General features: G+C 46.8%; 1 protein-coding gene across 1 annotated transcript in view; it reads left to right on the forward strand.

Moving 5' to 3' along the window:
• The first annotated feature begins 228 nt into the window (after nt 1-228).
• Nucleotides 229-6599, forward strand: part of CCNJL (cyclin J like) — a 105623-nt gene continuing 99252 nt past the window's right edge. Inside the window, exon 1 of the mRNA XM_043464811.1 lies at nt 229-869. The gene's annotated coding sequence lies outside the window, so the exon portion shown is untranslated. The remainder of the gene's footprint in view (nt 870-6599) is intronic.

The following is a 6599-nucleotide window of genomic DNA, read 5'->3' on the forward strand; positions in this document are numbered from 1 at the left end:
TCCCTTGGCCCCAGGGTCTTTTCTCATAAGAGACACACTTCAAAAGGCAGCCTTTATCAAACAGGAACAAAGCTGACCACTAGTTAAAGTGGGAAGGACTGATTTTAACCAGTCATGTATCACTGCTGTAGGGAAGTCCAGTTCACACTGGAATCACTTTGGTTTGCGCAGCAGTGTTTTAAAAGGATGAGGGAGTGGGGGTGGGGCTGGGGGGGAGGAGCTCTGTAGACTCAGGGAAATGGAAAATGACAGAAGTGGGAGGGGCTGATCCAGGTGAATCTCAGATGTGCCTTTATGCCTGTCAGCAAGCCCATGGTGACGGACACGGAAACCTTGTGTCTGCAGTCCATGGGGTCGCAAAGAGTCAGACACGACTGAGCGACTGAACGAAAAAAAAACAGGCCTTTATCAAAATGTCGCTCCTACCCTCCCACAAAGACTGGGAAACGGGGTGCTATCTTCAGATGCTGGGTGGAACGATCAGTACATTCTTTTGGCAGCCTTGAGTGTCTTCAGGCAGACACTTTAAGTGGGGGGATGGGTCATCCTAAGGATGTGGCCTTGAGCTGTTGAAAGCTTTATTAGTGTTTGTTCAAGTCTTTATGGCCACAATCCACAGGCCCAGTAAAGAAGAAGGAGCCTAGCTGGAGATTGGGGAAGGAGAGCATCTTTGTCACCATTCACTTCTGGAGAAGGCCTGAGGAATCTGCAGCTCTGACTATTATGTGCGGAGAGCCCCAGACCCACACTGCCCTCACAGGCCAGCCCAGCCCAGCCTCAGGGTGCCTCTGACGACGAGGGGGTCAGCACATCAGGTACCGCAGGTCTTCCAGTGCTACCTTCTGAATTAAGACTGTGATCAAGTGGAGGTAAGCAAATCAGTCACCTCAGGCACAGAATTCAAGGGGTGCCCCCCAAAGTAGTCAATAGAAATAATATTTTAATGCAACATTTTAATAAATCAAAATTAATAGAAAAGAAGGTTTTGATGAACAAAACATCAAAATGTTAAGTAAAGATGGGGTCTGACAGTGCCGGCATTCGGGCAAGGTAAGGGAGGCCCAGTTATGCGAGCATGCCTCAGACGCCCTGGGCAGCCAGGCCCTAGAGGTGGAAACTCTTCAGTCCCGTGGGTGTCATCTTCACTCTTTCCACGAGGGGGCGAGCGTCTACCACACAAACCTCACCAGTCCCGCTGCTTAGAGGCTGGAAGACATTCCTGGTGTCTTCTCTCTGCTGTTTCTAGATTCTGAGCCAAAGGGAAATAAAGGGCGGGGGTGGGAGGTGGGGAGAAAGAGAGATTCTGATCCATGATATTATTCGACCATGACCCTCTGCTAGAGAAAAGAAAAAGAACCCAAGAGCCACACATCTTCCTAGCATTTTCAGTTAAAGGGATTGTGCGTGCAGTCACTCAGTCGTGTCTGGCTCTTGTGACCTTATGGACTATAGCCCACCAGGCTTCTCTGTGCGTACATTCACAATTACAGAGGCAGCTGGCAGAGTGCAGGAATACAGCAGTTGTCCAGGAAACAAGAAATCTGGGTTCCAGCCCTAGCTCTGTCTTCCCATCCCTTGTGTGGCTTCAGCCAAGTCATTTCATGTCAGATGGCCTCAGTTTTACTGCCTGTGAAGCAAAGGATGGATCAGGTGATCTCAGAATCCATTTAGCGCTAAACATTTGTGCTTCGGTCTCCAAAGCAGAGCTAAGAAAAGAGCCTGAAATTACTGAAACATAAATTAAAGCAGCTGGATGTATCAAGCCAGCATGCTCCAAAGCACTGAACTTTCACATCTGGCCCTCTGCTTCTTCGGAAGACAGTTGTCGGTTGCTATTATTAGGTTTCCTGAGCTGGAAGATGGAAGACTCACTACTAGTGAACATTAGCCACATGCTGGGTGTTACGTGTGTCGTCTCTTCTCAGTTTCTCAACCCCGCTGTGAGCAGTTATCATGACCACCATTCCCACTTTACAGATGGGGACAGTTGAGTCCTCAGAAGCTTGGGTCAATGCCAAAGGTCAATCTGAGGCAGGAGATAGATGGTCTCCAGGTTAGACATTTACAACTGGCCTCCTATTTGCCTTTCATGGGCCACAAAGAAGTGGGCTTCAGGTTGGATGCTTACAACTCTTAGCACTTCCTGAGACAAGAGATAGGTGGGCTCCAGTTGAGCAATTTTACAGTCAGCCTCCTGTTTTCCCTCCAAAATGAAAGGAACAACAGAAACAGGGTAAACAGCCAGTCTTTGTCTCTTGTAAACACCTTAAGGTAATAGTCATGACAATAGTCAAGGCAATAGTCACAACAAGGACAAAGAGGGACAAAACCCTTCTTGGGTAAAGGATTACGGGATCTCTGCTTACTGCTGCCCCCCCACCACCACCACCTTTCTTTGGGACAAGGAAGACACTACATATATGTAAAGTCTCCTTGTGGGTCAAAAGTCAGGGGATAACCCCAGTCCATGAGTCTTGTTCCTCCCAGAAGCCTTCCCTTTAAGATCCATCTTGGCTGAGGGGTGCATGCACACTCAGGGGAGTTTCCTAGGGCAGGTCAGGCGTGGAAAAGGAAACCAGATAATTGGCTAAAGGTAAATAAAGGCCTGGAAGAACCGACCTATGTCTTGTGCTATGTGCCTAGTAATAAACTTTAGACCTGCATTTATAGTTTTTGCCTCTGTGATAAATGCATCTTTCACTGGGGGCATCTGCCCCTGGATCTTTTTTCCCCTGGATCTTTAGCCTATATCCGTGGTTGGTCTGGTGGCTAGGATTCCTGCTTTTCATCCAGCTACCCAGGTTTAATTCCTGGGTAGGAAACTAAGATCTCACCTCACACCACCGCTCACTGCTGCCTCACCAAGATCAGATCCAATAGCTAAGACTGGAACCAAATGGGCGATTCTAGAGTCTGCACTTTGAGCGACATTGGACATGAATGGGCCCCTCGGTGGGCCCAGAGAAATCAGGACAGCCCAAATTTAGAAGCACTCCTGCATGGTGTGGGTTGGGCCCCAAATACTTCCTTCCCACAACACAGGATTCTGCCTAAATTATTAAAGATTACAGATTTCATTTTCAGCAGACACCTCCTAAGGCTTCAGTGTGGCGAGGCCAGGGGACTTGCCCGTGGTCCCTAAGACAGGTGGGGAGTCAGAAGCTGCCAGGCAGAGGAGGCTGTGGACACAGCCACATCTCCTGCAGCTTCCTCAGCGGGGCTTGGGATCCTGGCCCATTCAACAAGCTCCTCAAGCCAACTCTGGAATACAGCCACTTTGCCGACCCCTGGGCCAGGCTGAGGGGAAAACTACCAAACAAAAGGCTTGGATTCTGCTCTGTAATGGGGGCCTGAACCTGCGTGTGTCCCTTTTTCGTTATTTTCTCCTTTCCTGGGGTCCCTTCCACAGCCATCCTCAGGCCCTGGTGGCCGCTGGCCATGACGCTCTGAGCTTGAGATGGACGGTAACCTCCCCTGAGAGGTCCAGCTCCTCAGGCAGCAGCCAAGGGCATGAGGAGGGCAGGTGCTTACTTATTGGCTCCTAAGAACCTCTGCAAAATTCCAGGCCTCTCCCTGCTTCAGAGACAAAAGCCTAAACAGAATTTCCCAAAATGCACCCCCAAATGGCTCTGGGCGAGTCACTTTAAAAAAAAAAGACATTCATCACCTGCTTTATCATTTGGCCTCAGACTGACCCTGATGAAAAATAAGAAGGAAAGAACTTCCCTGACGGTCAGTGGTTAGGACTCTGCACTTTCACTGCCATGGGGCTGGGTTCAATCCCTATTCGGGGAACTAAGATTCCACAAGCCACAGAGCACAGACGAAATAGGAAAAAAAAAATTTTTTTAAGTAACAAAAAAGAAGAGTTCAGCTTCATCCTTGAATTTATTTTCACCGACACCCTTGTAAACTCACAACACACTTTCATCCCTACCTCAAGTGACTTTTCAAGCTGAGGCTGACAATTGCCCCAAGTGGCCTCCTGGTGTGAAAAGTTGGTATTCCACATGGGGCTTTCCCATTCTCTAAGACTCATTTAATGTTTGAACTTAATTACATGGAGAACAAGGGCCTCAGAGGTGAAAGGCTAAGGAGGGCATTAAATTCTGAAACACCTCTGAGCAGCCCCTTCACCTGGCACAACTGCACAGACAAATCACACTTAAGCTCCTGAGCACACGGAGGTCTGGAAGAGCCCCCTCCCATAAGGAATGGAGAGGAGAGAAGGGTAGGGGTCCGCAGGGTACCTGCCCAGTCCTGTAGGGCAGTCCTGGAGTCCAGGGCACTGACTGCTGTGAGTAGCTGAACTTGGACTGGTGGACTTGATCATGAGACCAATTTTGGCCAGTTCATTTATTCAACAGATATTTGAACAACCCTCAACTCAGCACCAAACCCTGAGTTAGGCACTGGGGATGCTGGGATAAGCAAAATGCAAACATGGTCTCTGTCTTCTTGCACCCTTGAGTCTAGCACAGGCAATAAGCACTGGACAAATGACCAGAGTAATAAATGTAAAATGTCAGCTGCCAGACGGTGTCATGAGAATGGCAAGGTAGGAGAACTTTACTGGTTGAGTGATATGAACAAGCTGAAAACTGCAGGGTAAATTATTGGAGAAGCAGGGCGTGTGTGTGCTTAGTCGCTCAGTGGTGTCTGACTCTTTGCGACCCCATGGACTGCAGCCCGCTAGGCTCCTCTGTTCAGAGGGATTCTCTAGGCAAGAATACTAGAGTGGGTTGCCATGCCTTCCTCCAGGGAATCTTCCCAACCCGGGGATCGAGCCCAGGTCTCCCACATTGTAGGCAGATTCTTTACCAACTGAGCCACCACGGAAGCCCAAGAACACTGAAGTGGGTAGCCTATTCCTTCTCCAGGGGAATTTCTCGACCCAGGAATCAAAGCAGGGTCTCCTGCATTGCAGACAAATTCTTTACAGCTGAGCTACCAGGGAAGTCCTGAAGCAGGGTGGGGAAGGTATCTGAGGGGTGAGAGCATCATATGCAAAGGCCCTGTGGTGGGACCAGAAGGGCAGTTTGGGGGAATCAAAGTATGATGACCACCATGATCCCCAGGTCATGATGGGGGGATGGAGGAACACTGCAAACTAATAAGGTAAGGGGTCTGAGCTCAGAGCTTGAAGGCTGCTAGGTCAAATTCAAGACTTCTGCCTTGACTCTGAGAATAAAGGAAAACCACAGAATGATTTTAAGTGGATGGGAACAATAAGCAACCTTGGATTTTGAGAAGATCACTCTTATTGTAGCCATTGCAATTTAACCTATAGAGGAGCTTTGCAATAGAATACTTAATCTTGGGAAAGTAATAACAATAAATATATGAATTGGGTTTTGTTGCATAGGAACCTGGAATGTTAAGTCCATGAAGCAAGGTAAATTGGAAGTGGTCAAACAGGAGATGGTAAGAGTAAATATTGACATTTTAGGAATCAGTGAACTAAAATGGACTGCAATGGGTGAACTTAATTCAGATTACCATTATATCTACTACTGTGGGCAAGAATCCCTCAGAAGAAATGGAGTGCTCCTCATAAGTCAACAAAAGAGTCCAAAATGCAGTACTTCAATGCAATTTCAAAAACAACAGAATGGTCTCTGTTTATTTCCAAGGCAAACCATTCAATATCACAATAATCCATGTCTATGCCCCAACCAGTAATGCTAAAGAAGATGAAGTTGAACAGTTTTATTAAGACCTACAAGACCTTTTAGAACTAACACCCCCAAAAGATGTCCCTTTCATTATAGGGGACTGGAATGCAAAAGTAGGAAGTCAAGAGATACCTGGAGTAACAGGCAAATTTGGCCTTGGAGCACAAAATGAAGCAGGGCAAAGGGCAACAGAGTTTTGCCAAGAGAACCCACTGGTCATAGCAAACACCCTCTTCCAACAACACAAGAGAAGACTCTACACGTGGACATCACCAGATGGTCAATACTGAAATCAGATTGATTATATTCTTTGCAGCTGAAGATGAAGAAGCTCTATACATTCAGCAAAAACAAGACCAGGGGCTGACTATGGCTCAGAACATGAACTCCTTACTGCAAATTCAGACTTAAATTGAAGAAACTAAGGAAAACCACTATACCATTCAAGTATGACCTAAATCAAATCCCTTAAAACTATACAGTGGAAGTGACAAATAGATTCAAGGGATTAGATCTGCTAGACAGACTGCCTGAAGAACCATGGATGGAAGTTCGTGACATTGTACAGGAGGCAGTGATCAAGACCATCCCCAAGAAAAAAAAAATGCAAAAAGACAAAATGGTTGTCTGAAGAGGCCTTACAAATAGCTGAGAAAAGAAGAGAAGCTAAAGGCAAAGGAGAAAAGGACAGATATACCCATTTGAATGCAGAGTTTCAAAGAATAGCAAAGAGAGATAAGAAAGCCTTCCTCAGTGATCAATGCAAAGAAAGAGAGGAAACAATAGAATGGGAAAGACTAGAGATCTCTTCAAGAAAATTAGAGATACCAAGGGAATATTTCATGCAAAGATGGGCACAATAAAGGACAGAAATGGTATGGACCTAACAGAAGCAGAAGCTATTAAGAAGAGGTGGCAAGAATA

The sequence above is a fragment of the Cervus canadensis genome, chromosome 4 (assembly GCF_019320065.1).
Source record: "Cervus canadensis isolate Bull #8, Minnesota chromosome 4, ASM1932006v1, whole genome shotgun sequence".
NCBI lineage: Eukaryota > Metazoa > Chordata > Mammalia > Artiodactyla > Cervidae > Cervus > Cervus canadensis.